Source organism: Camelus bactrianus, chromosome 7, assembly GCF_048773025.1.
Source record: "Camelus bactrianus isolate YW-2024 breed Bactrian camel chromosome 7, ASM4877302v1, whole genome shotgun sequence".
Taxonomy (NCBI): domain Eukaryota; kingdom Metazoa; phylum Chordata; class Mammalia; order Artiodactyla; family Camelidae; genus Camelus; species Camelus bactrianus.
In genome coordinates, this window is record NC_133545.1 from 55,150,536 (window position 1) to 55,178,069 (window position 27,534).

General features: G+C 33.4%; 1 protein-coding gene across 7 annotated transcripts in view; it reads left to right on the forward strand.

Moving 5' to 3' along the window:
• Positions 1–27,534, forward strand: part of THSD7A (thrombospondin type 1 domain containing 7A) — a 557,221-nt gene that overhangs the window by 130,788 nt on the left and 398,899 nt on the right. For 5 of the 7 annotated variants that reach the window (XM_074367426.1, XM_074367427.1, XM_074367422.1 and 2 more), the window contains exon 3: positions 6,074–6,149. The gene's annotated coding sequence lies outside the window, so the exon portion shown is untranslated. Of the gene's footprint in view, positions 1–6,070; positions 6,150–27,534 lie in introns of all 7 variants that reach the window. The other 2 variants (XM_074367421.1, XM_074367425.1) reach the window with 1 other exon arrangement.

The window sequence follows — 27,534 nt, forward strand, 5'->3', positions numbered from 1 at the left end:
GTTCCCTGGGTATTCCCTACTATCCATTTGAACTTCCGTTATTACTGATAAATCTTAATGCAAATTAACAAGGTCTTACATCAGAGACAGTTGGACTTAAAACCACAAGGGCTACTAAGAAACTAAAGTTTAACCACTCTTGAATACCCATTAGCTGTTTTTCACATTTCTTTTATTGGCTTTCTATTATATATATTTACTAACTAAATGAAACAGTCTATTACTGAATACTGATGTAAAACTAACAATTTAAAAAGGAAAGGCATTAAAAACACAGAAAGTAAGAATGTCATGTCTCTCCCTACCCCACCAAACCTTTGACCTTTTATATGATTCTCACAATTTTATTTTTCAGTCTTCAGAACTACTCTTATTTGGGGTATTTTAGAAATGCAATGTTGAACTATTTTAGATTATTTCTCTTGGTGTTCTTTGTCTTTAATTCAGTCAAGTAACATACATGTAGAAAATAATTGAATAGTATTCAAAAAAGAGTTGTGATAAAAGACAATGTATATAATCAGTTATTCAACTATTGATGGTTCTCACATCATATAAAGAAAAGTTAAGATACTAACATGTTTTAACTAATTAATTAATGCATATATTAGTATCAGCTTTATTAGAAACTATATTTTGTTTTCTAGACCCAGATTTTATTAAGGTAAATACTGCACAGATAAAATGGAAAAGCTTTTTTATGCGAAGCTTGCAAATGATCTAAATTTTTAAATCAGCTATTAAACAACAAAAATTTTAAATTAACTTTATCATTTTAATTAGTATTTCTCTAGATAGCAGTCATCTTGTACCTGTTTTTTGTGCCATCTGTTTAGTGTATTAAAATTCCCTACGGGTTTGCAAGTTCTAATTTGAAAAAAGAAGTACTACTAGATAATTTTCTCATAATTCTTTATCTCTTTTCTTGTAAATCAATGTGAATGAACAGAAAACTATGATTTGTTGTCCATCCTACGCCTGTTGTATCAAAGAAGTCAGTTCCTGATGGGCCTAGATTGTGTGGGGTTCTTCTGGGAGATTGTTTCTCGGTTTCTATCCTTAGGCTAGCTTTCGTATATCACTGAAGCATGTTTCCTTTCCTGATAGCTCAGTTTCATTCCAGCCTGGAAGGATACAGTTGCTGCAGATGCCCCTGCTGCTACTGTTTCGGCCTTGATGGGCTCCTGCTGTTTTGGCATAAATGTTTCATTTACACACTGAGAATAGTTTTCTTGGCATTTGGGGAACTGCTATCCTGAACTTGATGAATTCATGAACCAAAGTGTGTTTTTGCATTCTGTATTCTATTTTTCATTCACTAGTGTCTCTTGTTAAGATGCCTCAAATAAGCGCTCATGATTTATTTTCACAGTTTTATTTGTAGAGCACAATGTACTTTCAGGTATGCGTCCCAACAGATTTTTGCTTTCTTATGAGGTGTTGTTTTATATAGTTTATATTTGTTCCTTTTTAAAAACCATTTTTGTTTATGTTTAGGTTTCTTTTTTTAGAAGATGTGCGTGCAGTTGAAAAGCTCACACTTGGAGAAAGATAATCTAGATTTTACACTGAGCTCCATTTCTTACTCTGTAATATTGGAAAAGTTATTCCATACCTAAAGGCCTAGTTTCACCTTATATAAATGAAAATAGTATCTTCTTTATCAAGTTATTGTGATTAAATTGAATGATGCATCTAATATATGCAGCACAGGGAGGATGGTGAACAACTTTTAACACCCTTTCTATACCAGGATTTCATTAAATTTTCCAAATTAATAAGCAATGAGAAAAGAATAGTATTTACCTAAGTTGGTTCTTGGTGGCTTTAGTAAATAAATTCTTCATAGGCCTGCCATTCTAAACTGTTTTTTAAAAGTTCCACAACAAAGGCTAAGTAGTTAGACTTCTGGCAGAGATCACTTGAAATTACAAAACTCTGGAATTTGCCCAAAGTAGCATTGAATTTGACCAAAATACAGTTAGTATTAATCTCACTGTGAGCAATTTCCTTCACAGCATATTTGAAAAGGGACCAAGAAATCTTTCCTGCTAGGAAAGATGCTCTTCTCAATAAGTTATGTCTCATTCTCATCTATTTCCCTAGAAGACAAAATGTGACCCTGCTTTTTGAAGGGGTAAATATTGCCTGAAGGGAGGATATCAGGATATTATTAGTAATTCATAGCACAGTATGAATTATTTTATTAAGGTTTTCTTCTGTAACAGGGTATTTGGGTAATAGGAGTTTTGATTAAAGGTTGGGACACAGATGAGGCAAACAGATTTTGGTCATTTTACCAATTTGCTTGGCCTAAGAAATAACCAGATAAATGATACCCAAGTTTATGATTTTTAAACTAAGAAAATAACACTAATATATGTTTATCAAGAAGACCGTGTAATCCTAAAGCAATTCTAAAGGCAGCAGTGCTTTGTTACTGCACCATTTAGCCCTAACCCTGCAGAAGGTTAGTGACATTTGAGGTCCAGTTGTAGATACATAAGAAAATGGCCCCCAAGTCTTTGCTCACCTTGTGCTCCAACTTTTAGGCAAGAGATAATTCTGTAAGAACAGTGACAGTCTGTTAATGAAACAATTCCATTATATATGTATGTTAGAAGATGAGACTTTGCTGTTTATTGACCCTGAGGCATGGAATAGAGGAAGACTTGGGAGGAAAGTCATTCCTCCATTATTCCCAATCTCGGCTAGGTTGCAGTTTTGAGAACTGGGTCTACCAAGATCATAATGCAAAACTGTCCAGAGGTTACATTTAGCCATCATGGTACTTTATTAAGATAAAGGATATGTGTGTATGGATGTGGATGTGTAAGCCTAACAAGTTTGAAGAACTTGAAAAAGATTGAAATGTTGTAGAAAAGGGTGATTGGAGCTCTTGCTTATACACATTTGATACATACGAAGAGTTCTTAGCTCTTTTCAGGAAGTATTCTTTCCCTGGATTTGACAAGAGTTCGCTAGGCTACTGATTCACTAGGTGTTTTAGCTATTCTTGCCTAGTTCAGTAAGTATCATAAGGCAGATGGGCAGATGTCAGTGTTTTGATACAAACACTATATGGAAGTAACTGCAGAAACTGGTGAAAAGAGTGGGACTTCTTGACTGGCAGCAGTTTTCTGTTTATATCTTGTAACTAGTATGCTTGACTTCATATTGAAAATATGGGTGGAGTAATCAGAAAGAAGGGTGACATTTATGAAAGATGTATAAGGACTTTTCAGAGAAATAGAACATATATGTGTATATATGTGTGTGTGTGTTTGTGTGTATGTGTGTGTATGCATACACAGAGAGACAGAAATAAAGGGAAATATTGATTGATTATCCGAAATTGGCTCACAGAGTTATGGAAGCTGTCAAGTCCCAAGATCTGCAGCTGGAAAGCTGGAGACCCAGGAAAGCCAATGTATAGTTGTAGTTGGAAACCTGCAGCCTTGAGACCCAGGAAGAGCCAGTGTTTTAGTTTGAGTCCAAAGACAGGAAAAAACTGGGGTCCCAGCTCAGTGCAGTCAGGCAGGAGTTCTTTCTAACAGGGAGTCAACCTTTTTGTTCTGTTCAAGCCGTCAACTGATTGGATGGAGCCCACCCACATTAGGGAACACAATCTCCTTTACTCTGTCTGTCTGATGATTCACATGTTAATCTCATTCAAAATCATCCTCACAGACACACCGAGGATAATATTTGACCAAATGTCTGGGCACTCAGTGGTCCAGTCTGGTTGATACACAAAGTTCCCAAAAAAGGTTAGTCAGGATAACTTTCAAATCATGGTATTTTAACTCATTGAATAACTGAGTTTACAGAACAAAAAGCTGGCCCAAAATCTGATGAGAAATGGAGCCTCCAGGGAGTGAGGAGACAAGGTAACTTGTTCACCTGGGGTAATTCAGTTGTATACTGGAAAGAAGAGTTTAGCTAGAATAGTTGATAAATGGTAAAGGCACAGGATGGGCTGGTGGATAATATGAAACCTTTGGGGTCTTCAGAAAGTGAAGGTATTACTACCTTCTTGCAGGCTCATACTCCAAAGTCTCTGACAAAGAATTTGTATCTAGATAGATAAAGAACTTTCAAAACTCAGCAATGAAAAACAACAATCGATTTTAAAATAGGCCAAAAAAAAAAAAAAAAGGATTTATGCTTCTGGAAAGGTGAAGTAGACAATACTTTTCCCTATTCTTCCCATGTAGTAAAATTAAAAACTGAGTATTGTAAACAAAAAATACAAATAACTCTTAATGATGGAAAGAACACAGACCCTTTAGGGATCTCAGGACCCAAGAAGGCTGATGGTGAATTTCTTGAGTTTTTGTTTTGCTGTATATATCCCAATTTAGGACCTACAGTTGGAAACTTTGAAACACCAATGGGCACAGACAAACGAAAATAAAGTCCTAACAAAAGCTTGCCCTTTGCAGCCAAAGGAGCAGACAAGCAAAGACAGCCTAGCTACATAGACAGTAATCCCTCTACACAAGCCAGGCAGTGCCGGAGACAGATGTGGTCCCCTCCCTCACCTCTTCCACTCTCACCATGCTGTAACAAGACCCCCTAGTCTGCCTGCTGGGGTGGTGCCACACATGGTCAGGTAGGGAGCCAGGACATTCATCTCCAACAGCCAGTAACTAAGACCCCCACTGTGTCAATGGAGACCACTTAAAGAGCTTGGACTTTATCCTCACCAGGAAGTAATGAGGTGTCCCTTCCCTACCTCACTGGGACGTTGTCAGAGGAACAGCATTGGAGAGGAAAATCGAATTGTGCAATTAGAGGAACATATAAATAATTGCCGTAGGAAAGGTCCACTGATAGGTATTAGAACTAGTAGGTATAAAATAAACAGGCGTGAAATGTATGCATCATCTCCAAGTGTCCTCCCCCTACAAATTTATTTAGTAATAAATAATAAAGATAGTAACTATAAAATGCATAGTCCTGGCAACTACTGCTTTAACCAGGTTATTAAGGTTAACCTACTAGTAGTACTTGTCAACCTCATACGTTCCCTGATGTAATGCACTGAGAGGACACAGAGTCTCTGTATGGTTCTTCCCAGTAGAGGAGAATCTGGGCCGAATCATGAGAAAACATCAGACACTGTAAAATTGGAGGATATTCTAAAAAATAACTGGTAGGTAATCTGCAAAAGTGTTATGAAAGACCAGGGAGGACTGAGGAAATCACAGATAGGAGGAGACTTACAAAACTTGCAAACAAAATACTATGTGAAATCTTGAAATGGGTCCTGGAACATAAATAAGACATCAGAGGAAAAGTGAATAAAGTCAGAATAAGTTTCATATATTAGTTAAAATACTATACCAAAGTTAATTTCTTAGTTTTAATATGATTAAGTGTTGACATAAGGAGAAGCTGAGTGAAGGATCTGTTTGAGGTATAATCTGTACTGTTTCCAAAACTTTTACATGAATCTAAAATTATCACAAAATAAGTTGAAAAATTTGGACATTTCCACCTTCTGCTTCTGGTGAAGCAGAACATACTGATTGTGATCAGTGAATTTTCTTTAATCATGCCCCAATTCACTGTTCAGTCCCTTTTCCTCCCGCTGTTTTCCCAGTCTGCTTATCTGACGTTTCCTAGAAATAGCTTTGCCTTACTGTTATCAGAGTACACTGGACTCCTGAAGTTTGCAGAGAACTATGGGTAATGTTATTCCTAAGGGCCATATAGGTTTTTTTTTAAGTGTTTAATAAATATGAAAAGTATGCCATGTAACTTTAAGGCTATTCAGTGCATTTAGTTTCTAGGAAAATTATAGTGGTGCAAAGCAGTGCCCACCTGAAAGGTGATATTGTGAGCATCAATTTGAAATATTTCAATTTTTGCTTCTAAGAAATATTTACCTTTTCTGCTTGGGCAACTCTCGGTGAAGATGGACATTTAAGAGAAAATTTAAATTAAACAACCGTTGAGGGCTGGATTATATGATATTAACATGAAAAGTGAGAAGACAGCGTTTTCCATGTAGTATAGAAAGCTGTGTTTGTAACATCTGATAGAGGTACTCTTTTATTTTAAGCAGGTCCAGGAAATTACCAGAGCTCGTCTTGCAGACTCAGCTACAGCTCAGCGAGAAGATGCACATGGCACAACTAAAGGTAATTACAAGTGATAACACTGCAGTAACGTTTGGTGTTTTTTTACTTACTACTTTTATATACATCTCATTTAATTCTCGTAACTCTTTCTGAGTAGCTTAAAAGTAGGAAAAACCAAGACCGTTACCGTATTGGAGTGAAGAGGGTGGGGAAGATACCACCTGTTTGCTAGAAAAAGATTTTCTGACTTCTAAGTAGTATCACATCTAAAGAGTGAGTCATGTGCTAGGAACTAAGGTGATTTTACTTGGAACTATTTCTTTGTAATAAAGGAAAAAGAGTTTAAATCGGATGGAACCTAACTGTTTATGGCTTATACAGACTTCTTGGTTTACTTCCTTTTCTCTCAGCCTTGTGTCTTGTTCATTTTGTGTTTGTGCCTGAACATTCCACTAGCACGTGGAGAAGAACCAGTGTAATCATTTAAGCCACAAGAGAACGTGGCATCAGATTTTGAGTATATTATGTTAGCTTAAGAAGTTTATTTCATTGTATTGCTGCCCAGCTGTGGCAAAAATTCACAAGGACTTTCTGACTCTTAAATTTTAGCCGCTCTAATGGTTATGCAGTGGAATCTCATTTGGGGTTTAATTTACATTTCTCTGATCAGTGTTACTGAGCTGATTTTCATGTGCTTATTTGTCTTTTATGTCTCTTTGGAGACTTAGGTCTGATCAAATAGTCTGTCTACTTAAAAATTAGGTTTATTTTTTATTATTGAATTCTGAGTTCATTATCCTGTCTACTTGTTCTTTGGCAGAAAGTGTATTAAGAATATTTTCTGTTAATGTGTGATTTGCCTTATTTTCTTTGAAAGAAACAGTGTCTTTCAAAGAGCAAAGTTTTTAATTTTGATATTCAGTTTATCACCTTCTGTGTTTTTAGTTTCTGCTATTTATAACCTATCTTAGAAGTATTTATCTACTCCAGGGTGGCAAATATATCTGTTTTCCTTGGGAGTTTGTATAGTTTTAGCTTTTAAATTTAGTTCTGTAATTCATAATGAGTTAATTTTTCGATATGGTAAAATTAAGATAATTATTTGTTTTCTTTCCTTATGAGATAGCCAATTGTAGTGCCATTTGTTGAAAAGGCTGTCATTTATCTCACTAAATTGCTTTGGCACCTCTTTTGAAAATCAAATGGCCATGCATATGTGGGTTCATTTCTGGACTCTATTTGGTATTGCTAAACTTTATCTAGCATTTTGTCAGTCCCAAGCGATGTAGATTACCATAGATTTATAGAAATTTTGGTAATCAAGTAGTATAAGACCTCTTTCTCTCTTTTTTTTTTTAAAGAATTGATTTATCTCTTCTAGATTATTTTATTTCCATATATATTTTAGATAGGCCTGTTGGTTTCTGGAAAAAAAAAAAGCCTGCTGCACTTTTGGATAGGATTGTCTTGAACCTACATTTCTATTTTGGAGGAATTTACAATTTAATAGTGTTGAGTCTTCCTATTAGTAAACATGGTGTGTATGTGTATATACACACACACACACATATATATACACACACGTATAATATTTTATGTGTGTACGTCATATATTACTGTATAATATATATAGTATCTAGTATATGTAATCTCTATTTAGAACTTCTTACGTAAGTTCTTAAAATATATATTTGAGAAAACATATGAGTAAATTTAAGGAAAATTCAACATAAAGCAAATTGGCAAGTTAAGTCCCCATGTCTTTAGGATTTCATAACTCAAAAAAGTAGCATTAAGGTTCATTATGCCAGTGAGAAAACATTTCAAAATAATAGAAAAGAATGGATAAAATCGGTTCATTATGGGGGTTAGACCGGAAAAGAACTAGGGAACAAGGAAGGTAAGATTCTCAGAACCTGATCCTAAACTACATTTTGGCTGTTCTTCCCAGGAACTTTCCTGTTTTTATCTTTTGCCACACACTGATTTACTCAAAGTCTCCCTAAAAGTTGTTTTATTTTTCTCTCTTCGTATCTCTTTCATTGCTTTGTGACATACATGGAATACCTAGCTCTTTTCAGTATGTTTAAGTAGGACCTCCAGATCCATACTGTGTTTAACCCTCCCTGACTGCTCCAGTCTGAAGTTGGCCTTTATGTATCATAGTCACATTTCTACATTCTCACAGTATTACTTGGCTTGGAGCTATGCGTTGATTTCATATTAGCTTGGTTATCCCATTATACCTTTTTACTTAAGCAAGTTGGTTATATGCTGTTGTGATCAAATGTTTAATTATGAAGATGGGAAAAAATAAGAATTGCATAGGTATTTTTATTCTTATCATAGTTTCTCATTTCTCTACATGGCAGACTAGTCTTATGTCAATACAAGTCAGTTAGAAGTGACCGTCTGGAGTGCTGTATGGGGAAAGACTGAGGAGCTACATCTCTACTTATTGGTTAAAAAGTGGCGCAGTCAATGAACAGTGTCTACCAGGGTCTTGGGTGGGAGCTGCCAGTGTGTCAAACTTGCATTATACTATTTGCCCCTAATGTGGTCCTATTCCTTTGCTAGTCTTTTCATTATAAATATGGTTCAAAAGTAATTGTAATATTATCTCATTCTAGGGTTAGCATTTCTAATATTTTTATAGCATATGTCGATGTAGTCATTAATTTTGGTTTTATATGAGCATTTTTTAATTATTGCATTTCCATTTTAAATCAAGCTTATTTATAAGCTTTATACTGCTCTCAATCTGTCACTCTCTCTATTGGTCTGTAATGGATAGAAGAAAATCAGTCTTTGATCACAGATAATTTGTAAAGTCCTAGGCCAAAGAGCTTTGATTAACTTAAATGGCATCACACATTTAGAAAGATTATGATCGAAATATGGCATCTTTGAAACATGATTCTTAGCTAACCCTAATTATTTTATGTTAACTTTTTGATGTTGTATGGAAATTATTGTTAGGAACTGTTTTCCCCCTTACCTGCTTCACACCCTATATAGCTTCAGGACTGTTGACAATGTAGTCTGGCTTTGCTGTTTCTATGCATAGATACTCATTTAGTCTAAGACCTGACTACAGATTTGTTAAAAGAAAATAGTCTGTCCTAGAGCAAAGGCTTTTATCATCAATATTCACATAAAAGTTTTTACTGAAGTGCTGGATTCTAGGTGTGAAAATGATACTGCAGTATAGCTCTTTAATGGCCAAAGTTTATTTTATAGTTATACTTGCCTAATTTTAAGCATTTTACTTATCTGAATAATTTTTCTGACGAGTGAATTATGTGACAAAGAGGTCTGTGGGAAATCAGTAATAGGTTTGGCACATCTCATAGTGATAACTTGTTTCAAACCTCATACATTATTTTATTTCTTTGTTGTTAATAAGACTTAAAAATCAAATGTATTTAAGCACTCTTAGGAGATACATCACTTCATTTTATTATTACCCAAGATAGTTTTGTATTAAACATTTGATTTTCTCACTGTAAGTAAAACATTGCTCTAGTTTGCTATTCAGGTAAGTGAATACAAAGGATATACTGTATAAGGCCTTTCTCACTATCACATCCATATTTAGCAAACTGCTGTATTGAAACTACCTTTTATTTATGAACCAGTTTTGTTAGGAGCAGTTACTTTTCAATCATGAAGTGCTTTTAGATAATAACTATATTAAATGTTCAGTTTTCTGTGTTTCTCACCAACATAATAAAAACATTTTGTCAATTGTTTTGATTCATTCTAAATCTTTTTTTCTATTTTTTAAAAATTTTTTATTGAGTTATAGTCATTTTACAATGTTGTGTCAAATTCCAGTGCAGAACACAATTTTTCAGTTATACATGAACATACATATATTCATTGTCATATTTTTTTTTGCTGTGAGCTAAATTTTTTGAGGAAATTCCATACTGTTTTCCATAGTGGCTGCACTAATTTACATTCCCACCAACAGTGTAAAGGTTTTCCTTTTCTCCACATCCTCACCAACACTTGTTATTTCTGTCATTTTGATAATATAAATCTAATCTGGAAGAAAGCTGGGCAAATTGGTCTGCATGTTCTTGTTCCTTCTTTAAATCATCTTTAGTGTGATTTAGTTCGTTCTAGTACTGTTTCTTTCTCTCTTAAGCCACATTTTCTCATTTAGTTTACTGAATTAAGACATATTTATCGGTCTCTTTATATCTATTTCCCTACTTTTACTGAATTTTTATCTGACATGGGTTTTATTAATTACTTGATTATTAATATGTTAGTCTATACTTAAAATCAGTTACCTTTAATATTTTCAATTCCATACTTTTAAATTTTTGAGTTCATCTTAAGGTTAACTCTGTTATGAACTTTCAAGTTCTATGCTACAATTCCCTCTAGAATTAAATACCAATTCTACAATATTCTTAGAGCTATTTATGATGATGTATCCCCATCTGTATTCTGATTTTTCATTTCTGCATTCATCAAGCTTTTATTGAAAAGCTTTTGTATTCCAGTCACTGTATTGTGCATTGGTGATATAAAGACATACATGGATGGTCTCTGTCTCTTCTCTTTATGTAACTTGCATTCCAGATGAAAAACAGGCACTAGGTAATATTTCCCCAATGTAGGATAAGCATTGAAGCAAGAGGAGAGACACAGATGCTTTATTTTGTGATCTACCTTTTAAAAGCCAATGATGGTTAATGTAGTTTAATAATTGTTGGCAGAAAGAATGGTCATATTTTCTATTGCTTTCTGGCTTAGTCTTGGGAGAGCGTACATTTTTAGGAATTTGTCCCTTTCTTCTAGGTTGTCCATTTTATTGGTGTATAATATTTTAAAATAATCTTTTATGATCCTTTGTATTTCTGTGGAGTCAGTTGTAACTTCTCCTTTGTCATCTCTGATTTATTGACTTGGGCCCTCTTTTTTTCTTGATAAGTCTGGTTGGAGGTTTATCAATTTTGTTGATCTCTTCAAAGAACTAGCTCTTAATTTTATTGATTGTCTTAATTGTTTTTTTAACCTGTTTTTGTTTCTGTTTTTTAATTTCTGCTCTAATCTTTATGATTTCTTTCTGTCTACTGACTTTGGATTTTGTTTGTTCTTTTTTTCTAATTCCTTTAGTTGTAAGGTTAGGTTGTTTACTTGACATTTTTGTTTCCTGAAGTAGGCTTGTACCACTGTAAACTTCCATTTTAGAACTGCTTTGGCTGCATCCGATAGATTTTGGATCATTGTGGCTTTTTTAAAATTTATTTTTATAGAAGTGTAGTCAGTTTACAGTGTGTCAATTTCTGTCTCATTGTGGGCCCTTATTTATATCTTCAATTGTAGAATATCTTTTCTGATCTTTCTCATGAACAGTTTCTCTGTAAATACTTATAATTTTGGTTTGCCTGTGGGAGGAGTTGAGCTCAGGGTTTTCCTATTCCACCATCTTGGTCCACATCCTCCCCTGCCCTACCAGCTTGGTTTATTTTTTATGTGACAGAATGCCTGACAAAAAATAGAGATACACTTTCTCAATCCTTTCTTCTAAAATCTGTACCTCATTTTAGAAACTTAAAGCACAAATAAAATAGAGAACTTCTTTACTTACCCCTTAATACTTGAGATTACTTCATAAATTAAATAAAATCTTTGGTGTTTTTCTTCCCATTTCGCCAAATACCATCTTTCTTTATTGGGCAGAGACTGCCACTGTCAAAAAAAATAACTTAAATAAAAAGCTTGTAGATAAAGCTAGAGGAGGTAGCAGAAGTTAAAAGTAGAACTGATGCAATGGAAGTCAATTTGTAAAACGGAAAACAAACAAGAGAAGCTATCCCATACTGCAAAGGAATAATGCGAGAGAGGAAAAAGGTAAAATGATTGACATGAAAAACAGAAAATAGAAAGATTATATGGATAAATAGCATTACTGAAGAGAGACTTAGTAAAAACAAACAAAATATGAACAAAGGAAAGAATTAAAAAAAAACTATTGTGATGAAGAAACACCTTTATACGGCTTTTAAAAGCAACCTCTGTTTCTTAGACAATCAATACAAAATGCTTCAAATTGAGATGCAGTTGCCACATTTCTTAACCAAAATGATTAAGAAAATTCCTATGTGATTCAAAGGAGTAAAAACAGTAACCTACAAGGAAGAAACAGATTGTTAATGTGACTTCTCTCATGCAATATTAAATGCCAGGAAATGATAGAGTAATGTTATGTAGTTTTTAGTAAAAAGGTTTGAAAAGAATAAAGAAAGCAACAATGACATTTTCAGATATGCAGGGCCTGTTTAAAAAACTGAGGTCTAAGGAAAAAAATTATTAAAAAATGGGGAAGTAATGGAAACAAGATCTCTAGTCCTAAAATTTCATGCAGTTATCAAAACTTATTTTCTGTGGAAAAAAAGATAGGCATAAATCATGATATAATAATAATAATTTGGTCTCAAAATCCCAAAGTACATTAAATAGGATGGATTTACATATATTAAGTAGGGTTGCAGAGAGTAAAACTTTGTTCAGTTCTTTTTCTTAATAGTGGAAAACAAGGGAGATACCAATTAATCTTTGACTCTGACATTAAGGTTAATATTTCAAGGAATGAATTTTAAGGAATCTCATTTTGAGAAACTTAAAAAATTAGCAGGTATCATTTAAAAGAAAATATACCTTTAACAAGGGGCAAAAATTTTTTAACAATTTGAACACAAGTGCTATGATACTGAGAAAGTTGATCTGATAACCTAGACAGCTACCAAGTGACTAGTGGGTAAGTAGCATTTGCAGTGTGGGTGTGCCGGACAAAGGGATGGTTCACATCCCAGGTGGGACAGAGTAGGATGGTGAGTGATTTCATTACACTACTCAGAATGGTGTGCAGCTTAAAACTTATGAATTGTTTGTTTCTGGAATTTGTTGTTTAATATTTTTGGATTGAAGTTGACTGTGGTTGGCTGAAACTATGGAAGCAAAAATGACAGATACAGGGGAAACTATCATCCAGATCTCAAATATTTTTACTTTTTGGGGGGATTAATTTTTAGGTTTTAGCATTTATAATGGGAAAATTCTTCCTCATATTTACCAGTGTGTATTCTTTCCCTTATATTTTATTTTTATTACAAGTATATTGTTAAAGGAGATAATGGTAATCATTAATAGCTAGAATTTGTTTTTTAATATTTACTGAACAGTTCAGTTGAAATCAGTTATCAGTTTTTTTCACCATCATCACCGGAGAGACATGGGTGGGGAAGATGGAGAGCTTCCAGCATATACCAGCATATAGGTGGTGAAAAAAAAACTTGAAAATGAGCATGTTCTTCAACAGACAAAAATGCAGAATAAGCAAAGGGCTGAGATAGTCTCTCCTCCAGTCAAAGAGATTTCTTCTTGAATAGCATATCTCATTTCTAGATTGACAATAGGGTGAATCTAATCAATCTTTTTCAGAATAACCATGAAAGCCAGTTTGCTAATTTAAGTTGCTATCTGTGTTGGACAATCCACCCCATTTTTATCTGACATTGAGAGGCCAGAGGATAAGTAGATTGCATAATGAAAAGATTTTAATGTTCAAGGTAATCTCCCTGTTAGTCCCTGCTGAGAAGGACACCGGTTTTTTTGAACTTTCATATTGCTTGACTGAATATGACTGCTATTTTCTTATTTTCCAGATTTCCGATACCTTACTATAAACTTTAGAAACCATAATAAACTTGCTATATTGGCACTTTCATTACTTGTGTTTTATGTATGTAAACTGAAAATGTATTAATTTTATCATTCTAACTCACTTCTGTTAAACCTTCCTCCCATGATGTGCTGTGTATAATCAGAAAGCCAGTGATGCCAGAATAGTTAAGTCAAAGAAATGAAAGACAGGTGCAAGATATTGTTCAAAACTCTCATTCCTATGTCATGCTATCAGATTACACCTAAAGGTATATTACCCACCAGGGCCCAATTCTTGAAGCCATTGTGTACTTCATGTTTGCTCTTTGGTCATTACAACTTCAGCCTAAGTACCGAGGGATCTGTTGGAAACTGTATTTGTCACTCTGGTTCTCTTTAACTCTTTTCATTGTCTGTGAGAAGATACTGTGGAATGGAAACAGCTGTCCAAATTGCCTCTGGGGGCTCATTCCCAAAGATTTCTTCCTCGAGCAAAGGAAACCATTGCACATGCTGTTCACTCCAGGGATTTGTGCCTTGAAGAGAAAAATGTCAAAAGTGAAATTAAGTGACAGGATGAAGTGTGGTGAACTCCAGTAGTGCCAGATCAGTAGAAATCTGCAGCATGAGTTGGGGTAAATTTCTTTTTTTGCTTTTTTTTCAAATATGGAGAAATCTAAAATTTAACACCCTAAATTTAAAATTGAATGATATTTTTCTGTGGCTATTATAATATTTTTAGTTGGTTCTCACTTCTTATTTTATTTCAAATCATCAAAGTTAATAAACCCCATTATAATATTCCATTATAATACCAAGTGCTTATTCTTTAGATATTTGTAATTATTACTGTGATTTCTTGGGAGAGATTTTTAAAGATAAACCTAGGAAAAGCAGATTCTGTGATACTGAATGATCTCACATTTTATCATTTTGTTTAAAATAATGTATTTGGTAATAGCCAAATTTATTCTATAAATCTAAAAACATTGCTTCAGTATTGCCAACATCCATTTCTTTTTACCATTTTAGCTAGTTTTGTGATATTTTTGTTTTTATTTATTTGCAGACGTCTTTATTACAACTTTTTAAATACTACCTTTACATAAAAATTACATATTTAAGCTAGGTTTAAAATAGTCAACATGACTAATGTGATAGCATATTCTTTAAAAATAAAATATATAGCAGTGGCAGACTGGTGGTTTAAGCAGTGAATTATTGAAGACTGTGAATGTTTTGGGATTTCACCTCTGGGTACTTGGTTGTATCTCTGTCCAGACAGCAATGTTTGCAAGCTTTCTAGGCCAGATGGTACAACAAAGAATTTCAAAGAGGAAAAAAAAAAACCTATCAACAAAGACACAAACTTTTAAACAAATTCTTATTTGTTAATTTAATGAGAAAAATACAAATTCCAAACTATTAAGTTTACATTTATGTGATCATAGATTGCCAGTTTCTTTTTTTATTTTAATTTAGTGGTTAAGTTAGTTTGAAAGATGCAGGAAAATTTAAGTACTCATGATTATTGGGTTTTTTTAAAATTAAGTTTTTACTTATAGGCATATAAATTAAGGTAATGTTTAAATGAGTTTTAGGAGTTTACCTAATATTTTTAAACTAATGAAATTTAGATATAAATGATAGCAAAGTAAACTGAATCTAGCTCTTTTGAGACTTCGCTTGCCTACCTTGTCCAGGAAAAGAGCGCTGAACTGAGATGCAGATAACCACAGTTTTGCTCCCAGCTCTGCTTCCAGGTCAGTCCCATTACGCAACACAGAGCTAATGAGTCTCCTTAAAATTTTGTAAAGTTGATAGAGTATGAGGCAAAGAATAGAATGTCAAGGCTTTATATAACATCTTAATTTTGAAAATTTATCATTGGAATATACTGCATGTACTTTGTTTAAATAAAACCAGTGTGGTTTGTTTAAATATAAATTTACTTTCAGTAGTCAGTAATATTTAAAACATATTTAACGATAAAGTGAATTTGGGAAGGCAGGATTTCAGAAATTTTTCTTTGTTATCATAGGGAGCTTTTTATTTTAAATGGCTATCTTTGATAATATAATTTTGCTTTTATCTAACATTTATATTTCAAGGAAATATAAATGCAAAGGCAAAATGGTCAGTTTTATTAAAACTTAGAGGTTCTGAAGATGAAGTAATGTGAAAATAGAAGCAGACACTACTGGCTTAAATTTTCAGTGCTAATTAAGTTGTGGTCTACTGGTTCCCATATGGTTTGCTTGGCTGCTAAGATCACTATTCTATCTCCAGGGCTTAAAGAAGGCATGAAAATAAGTGGAGGCCCATGTGCTCATGGCCTAATTAGAATTGGGCAGTTAGCCTAAGCAAAAAGTAAGCACTTTACTTCTTTCTCTTTCCCTTTGTCAAATTATTTTTAATCTCTGTTTTGAGTGAAACATCAAATATTTCTTCTTTAAGCAAATACCTTTGCCTATTGGTAAAAATAGTTACACTCACGAAATGTTAGTAAGGATCTATTATATATAACATACCGTACAAGTTAATGGGGGAACATCTAACATGGTCCCTGTTCTCAAGGAGGGTCTAATAACATAGGAAGTATAGATATGTGCACAAATAATTATTTTCTGTGCTAGATCATAGTTTGTTTTCACAGGGGGTATAATCACGTTTGCCTTGGCAAGTCAAGTAATAAATGTAATAATTTTAATAAATATTTAATTCCATATCCCTTCATTGTCTCTTGTAAGTTGTTAGTCATTGATAATACATTGTCAATATTTTGCATAAGTGAAAATGCCTTGGAAAATGGTTGGCAAACAAATAAAAATGAGGAAATGCCTACTTACTACTTGAGGGTCAAAAAGGAATGTTGTATCTTATTTTTTTAATACTATTATCCTATACTCATCATATCAAAGATAATTGTTTTAGAAATGCAATAAAACAGACAGTATCACATGACTCAGACAAAAAATAACATTTGTAATCACTATTATTTAAATTATAAGCCATAAAGCCTATGGTGTATTTGCTTTATATTGCTTATTTTTGAAAAGATGCTGCATTCATATAGCGTATATAATCTTTCTTTGTAAAATCATCCTGATCATTTTTATGACTATTGCTTTGATCCTATAAAAAATGTATCCCATTTTCTTTATGAATTTTTTAGGCCTTCTATAAATTCATAACTGTTGTTTTCAATTAATCTGAAAATTAATGAGATGTATGAATCAGCTTTAAATTACTGATTTTTTCAATGTAGTTTGTCTTATGTCAGTTTTTGATTTATGAACACTGATATCATATTGTTTGCATTTACAGATATTTATCTTTGTTATTTTACCCTGGAAAGTCAAAATGATAAATTATAAATTGTTTCATTTGTAGAATGTTCAAATGCTCTACTAGCATTAATGATAAAATATCCTTTCTCCCTGACCTACTTCTTTTGCATATGTCCACTTTCATTCAATTGTATTTTTTCTTATAATTTATTACTTATATATTATTTAATAAGCTTGTGCTACTTCTGTTGAGTTCTAAGCTTTAAAATGTCTATTGATAAAAATTTTTAAATTGAAGTATACTCATTTTACAATGTGTTGATTTCTGGTATACAGCATAATGTTTCAGTCATACATATATATATACATATATTCCTTTTCATATTCATTTTCATTATTGGTTACTGTAAGATATTGAATACAGTTCCCTGTGCTATACAGTAAAAACTTGTTGTTTATCTGTGTTATATATAGTAGTTAGTAACTGCAAATCTCAAACTCACAATTTATCACTTCCCACCTCCTTTTCCCCTGGTAGTCATGTTTGTTTTCTATGTGAGTGTGTGTTTCTGTTTTCTAAATAAGTTCATTTTTCATTTGTGTCTTTTTTTTTTTTTAAGCTTCCACATGTAAGTGATATCATATGGTATTTTTCTGTCTCTTTCTGGCTTATTTCACTTAGAATGATGATCTCCAGGTCCATCCATTTTGCTGCAAATGGCATTATTTTATTCTTTTTTATGGCCGAGTAGTGTTCCATTGTAGAAATATACCACTACTTTATCTAGTCATCTGTGGATAGACATTTAAGTTGTTTCCATATCTTGGCTATTGTAAATAGTGCTGCTGTGAACCTTATGGTTGATATGTTTTTGAATTAGAGTTCACTCTGGATATATGCCTAGGGGTCTGATTTCTGGATCTTATAGTAAATCTATTTTTATTTTTATGAGGAATCTCCATACTGTTTGCCATAATGGATGCACCAAACTACATTGCTACCAACAGTGTAGGAGTATTCCCTTCCCTCCATACCCTTGCCAACATTTATTGTTTGTGAACTTTTAATGATGGCTATTCTAACTAGTGTGAGGTAATACCTCATTTTAGTTTTGATTTGCATTTTATAATTATTGAGTGTTTTTTCATGTGCCTGTTGGCCATTTGTATGTTTTTATTGGAGAACTTCTTGTTTAGGTCTTCGCATTTTTGGACTGAGTTGTTTGTTTTGTTTTTTTCTTATTAAGTTGTATGAACTGTTTGTATATTCTAGAAATTAAGCCTTTGTCAGTCACATCATTTGCAAATATTTTCTCCCATTCTGTAGGTTGTCTTTTTTTTTGTTTGTTTTGCTTATGGTTTCCTTTGCTGTGCAAAAGCTTATAAATTTAATTAGGTCCCATTTATTAAGAGATAAAACTAATATCCTTGCTTTATCTCCATCTTTTTACAGTCTTCCTTTTTTTAGCTGTTTCTATTTTTGTAAGTTCTGTTTCATCTTTTTGTGTTATCATGATACACAGTTATTTCAAGTATGTTATGGGAACATAATATTGTTTTAAATATTTAATGTTCACCAATAATCTTACACTTTAGTTTTTCCAGTCATCTCTTAATTGACTCAAATTAATGAGAAAATAAATTTCTGCTATATTAAGCCAACCATTTTCTGATAATTTCTTATGGCAGCCCTAGAAAGCTAATACACTTGGCAACCTTTTTGTAGTCAGTTTTCTCTATCTGCCATTGTTTTTCTTTCTGGTCTGAGAGTATGTTTGCATGCTTTTGTTATAGGTTTTATATTGGACTAATCCCTTAAAGAGGTGGCTTTTTTGTTTGTTTTTAAAATTATGGATGACCAGGGGAGTTTTCCAGCCAAACAAATTTTTGCAAACGATCTAGGGGTTTGTGTTTATCTGTGTTCTAAGCCATTGGAGATATGCAACTGTAGTCTTGCACACAATGCCATAGGGCCAGAATAAAGTTTTTGTAACTGGTTTGCTTATGTGCTCTCATCCTCAGACTATGAATCCCATTACTGCCACTGCAAACGTGGGGTTTTGATTTTTCACCATCGTTTGGTTTGTGCACTTTAATCTGTTCTGTTATTTATAGTTATCAAAGGGGGTGTTTACATTTCTGTATACTATTTCATTGGCTGTGAGGTGATTTCAGAAAGGCAAAGAATGATGCCAATATCGGACCACCATTTTCAGCCAGGAAGTTCTTTAACTGACTATATAAATGGCCCTTTAATTTTGATGGTAGTCCAAGTTGAATTTCATTCAAATTATCCTAATAGGAGACAGTATAGTATAGTGGGTTGACCACTTGGGATCCAGAACCCACTTGCCCAGATGCAAATCCCAGCTCTGCTTCTTGTTGTGTCTTTGGGAAAGTTAGTTAACTTTCCTCTGCCTGAGTTGGCTCATCTGTAAAATTATAGTAATAAAGAGCTGTCTTTTAAGGTTGCTTAGAGCACAAATAATTGTCTCTGTAAAGTGCTCAAAAATCAGAGCCTAGCATATGGTCACCATCATTAATCTCCAGCACACACAAACTCTATGTTGTAACATTTCTTAAAAAGGAAGTCACTTAAATGTACAGACTTCCATGTATTCTTTTGAAATTTAATTTTCGTTGACAATAAAAAAAAGTGGTATAATCTAGATGACTTTTAAAGAGAAATCAGTTCACTAAATTAATTTTTGTTCATTTATCATCAGTAATGAATGGGGCATAGTGTCAAAATTGTATCCTTTTTTCAATATAGAAACATCTTGTCTATGGGGTGTGTTAATTTAAAATTGCTTTAGTTTATCTCTTTCATGCAACAAAAGTCCAATGAATATGTATGTGAGTTCTCCACCTAGCATAATTTTAATTCTTAACCAAATTTAATTTTCAAACTAGTACAGTATCACATCTTTAAAATTTTTAGTACTTGTTAGCATAATTTCCTGTTACATTTTGTTGTTCACAGATAGGTTTGCTTGGAACAAGCGAAAAAACTTACCTTTCTTGGGAAACAATCCAGATACTTGCAAACAATTGTTATAAGTTAACTCTGTCTCAGTCTTTCCTCAGTAAAGCATACCTATTTTAATTCTATTGAGTTTACTTTATCAATCCTTTATTCATTCTTGTTGTTCTTTTCTGAATCCCCATAATTATTTTGACCTTTACATTAAAGAGACACCCTGAAATGAAAGTAAAGGGAGAAATAAAATTTTGTGAGTCAAATAGTCTCAGTGTTTTATAACTTCCTAGAGTGCAATAAAACATTCATGGAAAGACTAAGGTAGTAAAAAGTTCTCTGTGCTTTTATTTTTATTTTTTGTTATTCTTTTTTCTTATTTTTCTTCTTAATTTTTTGGGGGGAAGTAATTAAGTTTATTTACTCATTTATTTATATTTAATGGAAGTACTGGGTATTGAACTCCAGGACCTCTTGCATGCTAAGCAGGCACTTTACCACTGAGCTATAACCTCCCTCCTTATCCGTGTGCTTTTAGAGGAGAGTATGATTTGGTATTGGTCAGGAAACTTGTATCTCATGCACTTATGCCCATACAATTGCCATATTTCTTTAAGAATCTCTGGACCATCCTAGCAATATGTAATTAAATGAAAAAAAAACTTTGAAAGCATTTCTTGTTTTGGAAATTCACTGAAAGAATAGCTACCAGTATAACTTGATTTCTTACTAAAATTGAAGGAGGCTTTTGTGTTTGGATACTCCTATAAGACATTATTTAAAATCCAATGTCCTCTTGGTAAAATTGGCTCATCTTATTTTCTGAGCTCACCTATTCTGTTACGTTTGGCTTTTTTTTTTTTTTTTTTTCCCAGCATGAAATGTTAACTTTTAAAAAGCTTCAAATCCTCTTGCTACTAGGTGGGAAAAAACAACTACTACTGAATGTCTTAGAAGGAAAACTGAATTGCTGTATTGAAATTATGATTCCCAACTTTAAAAAAATAGTTGAGTGGTATTGGGAATTTTTATCTATTAATTTCTATGGCCGATTTCCTGGTAAATATGCAGTCAGAGTAGGCCATCCTTCAAAATCAGAATGCCAGAAATGAGCTATATTACAGACCAGGAATTTTTCTACTTCTTAGGTAGTCATTTTCCTTTCAAATAAGTGAAGGCATAATATCAATCTTGATTCCTTTCACTTAATGCATGTACTTTCGACTTTATGAGGACTAGTTTAATTTTGATGGTTTTCCAACTATCCTAACAGAGTGAAGAATGTGTGTTACAATGATTGAGTAATACTATCTATATGATGATAATAATGTAGAAATATGAACACTCAGATATTACAGCCACCTTCTCATAAACCAGTAAATACGATATAGGGAGAAAATTAGTTTATTGATTTTCTTCAACTTGAATATAATTCCTAAACCATGCATACTCATATTTAAATGGTTATGCACTAGTAAGATTTAAGTCATCTTTTTAATTGATTAGATTCCATATATTTAGGAAAATGCTTTGGGACTTTGCATTTAATTGAAATGTTTTCTTGAAAAGTCATAAATTGAATATGCCCGAAATTTGGGACCTTCAGTGAAAAGTTGACATTATTATTTTCTGTTTTGAAAGCACATATATTTTGCGCTATGTTCAAAAGGAAAATAGAATATATGACATTCTTGTCTATTTGTCTTAGCTGCAAGAAAATCTAGAGATAAATTTAGTACTTAGTTTTAACACTGTCTTTAATATGTACCTTGTGGGCCTTTTACTCATTTAGGTTGTCTGTGATCTAATTTATCCATTTATCAGTTTATTTTGCATTGCTTTTGAGCTTCCAACATCCTTAAGTTTCCTTGATAGTAGAATGAACATATGTAAAGAATAAAGGATACTCTTGATAACCATGTGCATTTATAAAACATTGAAAGTTTTCTCTGTAAGTGTTGTCAATACTTCCCACATACTTATCATTCTCAAACTGATGGTACTGCAGTATTTATTTATACATGTTAATGTGACTGATAACAAGATTTTGTATTGACATATTTGAATGGAATTTTAGTCTCAAAATGAAACTCACACATGAAGCTGTTTAAAGAAACATGATTAATCCTTGAATAAATGAGAGTAGGCCAGAGAGCTGCTGTCAAAGACATCAGCAATACTGTAGCTTACAAAGAGAGAAGCTTCTTTCTTTCTCATGTGCAGTCCTGGGTAGGCAAGTTCTTCTCCCCTGAGTTACCCACAGAATACATAGACCCAAACCAGAATGCTGGCTCTGATGTTCTCACTGTATACAGGGCTTCCTACACAAAGTTTAGGGTAGCCTCTCCTGTTGTCAGTTTGAGCTGTGAAAGGAGGTGCACCAGAACTTGCACTGTGTCCACTTTCTGAAGGTGTGTTGTACGTTTATAGCCACATGGATGAGCCATGCTGATAATGCAGTTTCAGTCTTCATTGTACCTCTTGATTTTGCCATTGTCTTCACCCCCATCTCCAGCTCACTTTATCTAGCCTCCTCATTTGCCACTTCCTCATTCAAATCACGTTCTAGCCACAAGGAGCAAGCAAGTCATGGTTCCCAAACGTGCTAGATCATGTTTGTAGTACTTATCAACTATTTCCATGTTTTTCCTTGTACCTCTAATTTCTTTTCTTTCTTAACATCATTAGGTCTTTCTCAGTCTTCAGTACACAAATCTCTATGCCTTTATTCATGATATATTGTATACCCCAATTACGTTGTAAGCTCTTTATAGGCAGCTACCATGATTTACAATTGTGATTGTGCCATTTTTGAGCTGTGTGGCCGTGGGCAAGCTATTTAAACTTCCATGCTTCATTTTCCTTATATAAAATTGTGATATGTGTGCTGTCCTCATAGGGGTTAGGTAAAGATTGAATGAGATAATCTTTGCAGAGCACTTTCAAAAATAGCTCTTTTGTCAGAAATAGAATCAGGAGTAACAAATATTATGTATTCATAGTTATTTCTGTTATTTGGGCCCCCAAGATATCCACTTCCCCCATAGGATTGAAGAACATTTGTTATTAGATTTTATTTGAAAATAAGCAGCCTACATAGGTATACTTAATAAATTTGCAAAAGACACACGTTGGTATGTGACCGAGGCTGCCATCAATAGAATTAAAAAGTGATTGTGATGGTCTAGAAGAAAGGATAAACCAGAGCTAGGACAATAAAACATAATAGCTTTTATTCATCAGGAGTATTTTCCTCTCAGGCAGGCAAAAATACCATTCCAATTCCATTTTATACTCAGTGCTTCAGGATGAAATTTATTTCTGTAATGAATTTCGACATAATCTTATTTTCTGTGTTTTGAACTCTCCCACCAATATGTCAAACAATTTGAGTTAGGAAGTCATTGGTCACTACGCATGTGCAGTTACGTAAATGCAAAGATGTCTACTAAATATTATTTGTAATTTTTAAAATAATAGAAATAATGTAAGTGCCTAAAAAAAGATGATTGAGTAAATCATTTGTATTAATGAAATATTAGATTTCTATTAAAGAGAATATGGCCAACCCATATTTCTAGGCATAGAACAGTGTCTTGAACTTACATTAAGTGAAAAAAGTAGTAAGTGATATCTATAGTATTACTGCATTTATGTTTTAAAAGGTATATACACATATATAGATGGATACTATCCAAGCTGTTAACAGTTTTAGACAACAGTTTTAAATTTGTATGCTTGGTGTACCATTTAAACCTTTAAATAAGCATATATTTCTTTCTTAATAAAATAATAATCCCCCCAATAATATCCTCTCAAGTCTCAGGAATACAGCTTATAGTTGGTTTATTAAAAAAGAAAGAAAGAAAGAGAAAGAAAATATATAGGTTTATAGGATCGTCCACAGATTTCCAGCATGAGTAAATATAGATACTGAGGGAACGTTATTTTTTATCTTTCACTTAAGTCACACTGGTGATCTTCTTGGTTGATCTTATTCTTTATTAGTCTCTTGTCAGCTCCAAATTTATCTGATCTTTGTAATTAGCAATGCCACTGAAAGGAAAATGGCTCTTTTTTGATAGCTTTAATAGCAGTCCTGGCACTGGGGCTTATTCTTATGGCTTCCTTCATGAGGTCAACCCTGAATCAACCACTGTGATTTTTTTGGAAGGGTACTTTGGCTTGGTCAGGCTGGACATACTGAATTAGCAGTTTTACAGCACAATTAAAACCTTCTGTAACATAATTTCCTAAACAGGAATAGCATCTGATTTTATGGTTGCAATATAGTTTTTCTGTCATTACTATTATTGGCCTTTTTGTTTCAGATTTTTCACAGTTACATTATGATTAACAATTGTGTAGAAAGCATTTATTTAAAAATATTTTAGTTTGTCTCTCAAGGCTACATTCCTAGAGTTACCGATAAATCAAAGAATATAAACATTTTAAGGCTCTTAATATTTATTAGTTTGTGATCTCTATGTTCATTTTATTTGTGAGAGTTCTTTATATTTTAAAACTGTCAAAATATTGTTCTGTCTTATGTATTGTGTATAATTTCCCGTTTTGTCACTTGCCTTTCAGTTTTGTGTACAGTAGTTTTATGAGAAACTTAAAGAATTTAAGAAGTCAAATCTATCAGTTTTTTACTGTAATATTTTCCTTTTGTATTATGCTTAGAAATGCTTGTTTTACAGAAAGATTTTCATAAATACTGATTTTAATTTTGTGTCAGTATGCTCATGGTCTCTTTTGATATTTGACTCTTGAACCTATTTGGTATTATATTGAAAGAAAATAATAAAACAGTTATCCTGGAATGATTACTTTCATTCTTTCCCTGTCAATTCAAGTTGGCAGTTTTATGTCTTAAACCCACACACACAATTTGGAATCATTTTTACTTTTGAGCGTCTTTACCATTTGTTACAGAACTTTAACTATTTCACAATTTTTGATCATAATAATATAACTTATTTTACATTGGATTTCTCTTTGTATGTGTTTTGCTTCTTTTCTATTTCTGGTATTGGCATAGTGGCGCTCTTGGTTTTATTTTTTATTTTTATTCTTTTTTCTCCATCTTTATTGAGGTACAAATATGTTTTATTCAATGTCTATTTTGTCTGATATAAACATAGCCAATTCTGTTCTCTTTTGGTTACCATTTGCCTGGCGTGTCATCTTCCATCCCTTCATTTTCAGCCTGTATGTGTCCTTAAAGCTAAAGTGAGTCTCTTATAGGCAGCGTATTGTTGGGTCTTGTTTTTTTAATCCATTTGGCCTGTGTATGTCTTTGCTTGAAGAATTTAATCCATTTACATTTAAACTAATTATTGGTAGATAAGGATTTATTGCCATTTTGTTGGTTTCTGTTTTGTAGTTCCTTTTTTCTCTTCCTCTCTGTCTTCTTGTGTAACTTCTAATTGTCGTTGTTAAATGGTTTTATTTCTTTCTCTTTATATTTTGTGTATCTGTTAAAGGTTTTTCTTTATAATTATTCTGAGGCTTACATGACAGTATTTTAAGCTGGTAACAACTTACCTTTAAATTCATACACTCTACACTTCTACTTCTCTTCCCTCTGCATTTTTGCTTTTAATGTCACACTTCGTATGTTTTCATATTGTACATCTATTAACAAATAATTGTATCTATAGTTATTTTTAATACTTTCGTCTTTTAACTTTAGAGTTAAAAGTTATTTATTTTCACCATTACAGTGTTTCAGTATTATGACTTTAAATATATATTTGCCTTTACTAGTGAGTTTTATATATTCATATGTTTTCATGTTGTTAGCTAGAGTCCTTTCATTTTAACTTGAATAATCCCCTTTGTCATTTACGGTGGGAAGGTACAGTGATGGCAGACTGCTGAGCTTTGATTTTTGTCTTGGAGTATCTTTATTTCTCCTTTATTTCTGGAAAGCAGTTTTGTTGGGTATGGTATTCTTTATTCCAGCTTTTTTTTTTTCTTCCAGCACTTAACATATATAAAACTACTCCTTTGCCTTAGTGTTGTCATGTTTTCTTGATATTTTTTGTCATCCATTTTTTGTTGCTGGTGTCTGTGCATCTGAAGGAGCACACATCTCTTCTACTCTTTACAGGCTGGTTTCAGCAGGTAATGATGTCCTCCAGTTGGTTCCGTTAGGTTGATGGGATTACCTCCAGATTTGAAGTCAGGCTAAATTGGAACTGGGTCACATGGCTGTTGCTGGGTCTGCAGTAGGTTCCAGGGTTGATGAACTTTTTACGTGGCTTAGGCATACCTGGATCCTGTCTGATCATTGGGTGAATGAGACTGCTTTCAGGACCTTGTTCAGTAGGCTTTGGCACTGAGTAGGGGGCTCTGTTAGGGTTCAACTTGGGCCCACAGATGTTGGGCCTGTTAAAGGCAAGGTACGCAGATGGTGTTGACTCCCACCAGGCTCCTGGGAGTGTTCCTACCAGCTCCCTTGATGAGTCCTTGGGCAGTTAAGACTAGACCCTGACTGCACCAGGAGAGACTGGAACCACTGGAGTTTCAGGGTCCACAACCAGCACCAAGTTCTACAGACCCATTGCCTGAGGCATGTGAAAGTATGACTCCCCTTAGGTCACCTAGGATATGATGCTAGTGGTGACCACTCAAAAGGCCAGTGGGGCTATAGCCAGGTCCATAGGGGGACAGTACTGTTTTTGAGTCTGTAGCCAGGCCCATAATCCTTGAGTCAGTCACCTGGGCATGGGTCTATCTTCTCAAAGTAGCCCTCCTCAGTCTTGAACTCAGTTAAGGTTTCACCTAAATCTCAAAGCTCCCACAAAATCACTTTTTTCTGGCTGCCAAATTATTGTTGTTGAGCAGGGATATGAGCAGGGACTGTCTATTCTATCATTTTGCTGATCATTTTTTTTTAATCTTTGTCTTTTCTTGTGAACTTTGCAAGAAAAGTCCATCTATGATTTTTCTTTTTTGGTCATTGTTTCTTCCTCTCTTTTGCCCCTGGAATTTCCATTGCAGGTAGAAGAAATTTCTTGGAAATAATTCATCCTGTTCTGAAACCAGGGAGAATTTCTTAAACATCATTTTGATATATTTCATATATTTGGTTTTATGCAAATTGCCTTAATGCAATCTGATGTTCATTCTCTCTACTGCAGTTTATAATTCAGCAACTCTTTTAAATCTTCCTTTCGTGATCTCAGATTTGTTCTTTTCTATGAATGCCCATTCTGTTTGGATGGAGGCAGTATCTTCTTGAATCTTTTTAAGATAATAAATCAGGTATGTTTTACAAATGGCTTGTTTTTGGGGGTAATTTTATTTCCTTGAAAAGACATAACACTCTAACATGTCCCTCCCTCTTTAAGAATTCTACTATGTTTTCATGTCTGTTCATTTTTCTCTGTCGATATTTATGGGTAAAGTCACTAGCCTTAATCACAGTTGGTAACTGAAGTGAGTCCTATTAACAGCTCATTTGCATGCCTGTTCAAAGTTCATA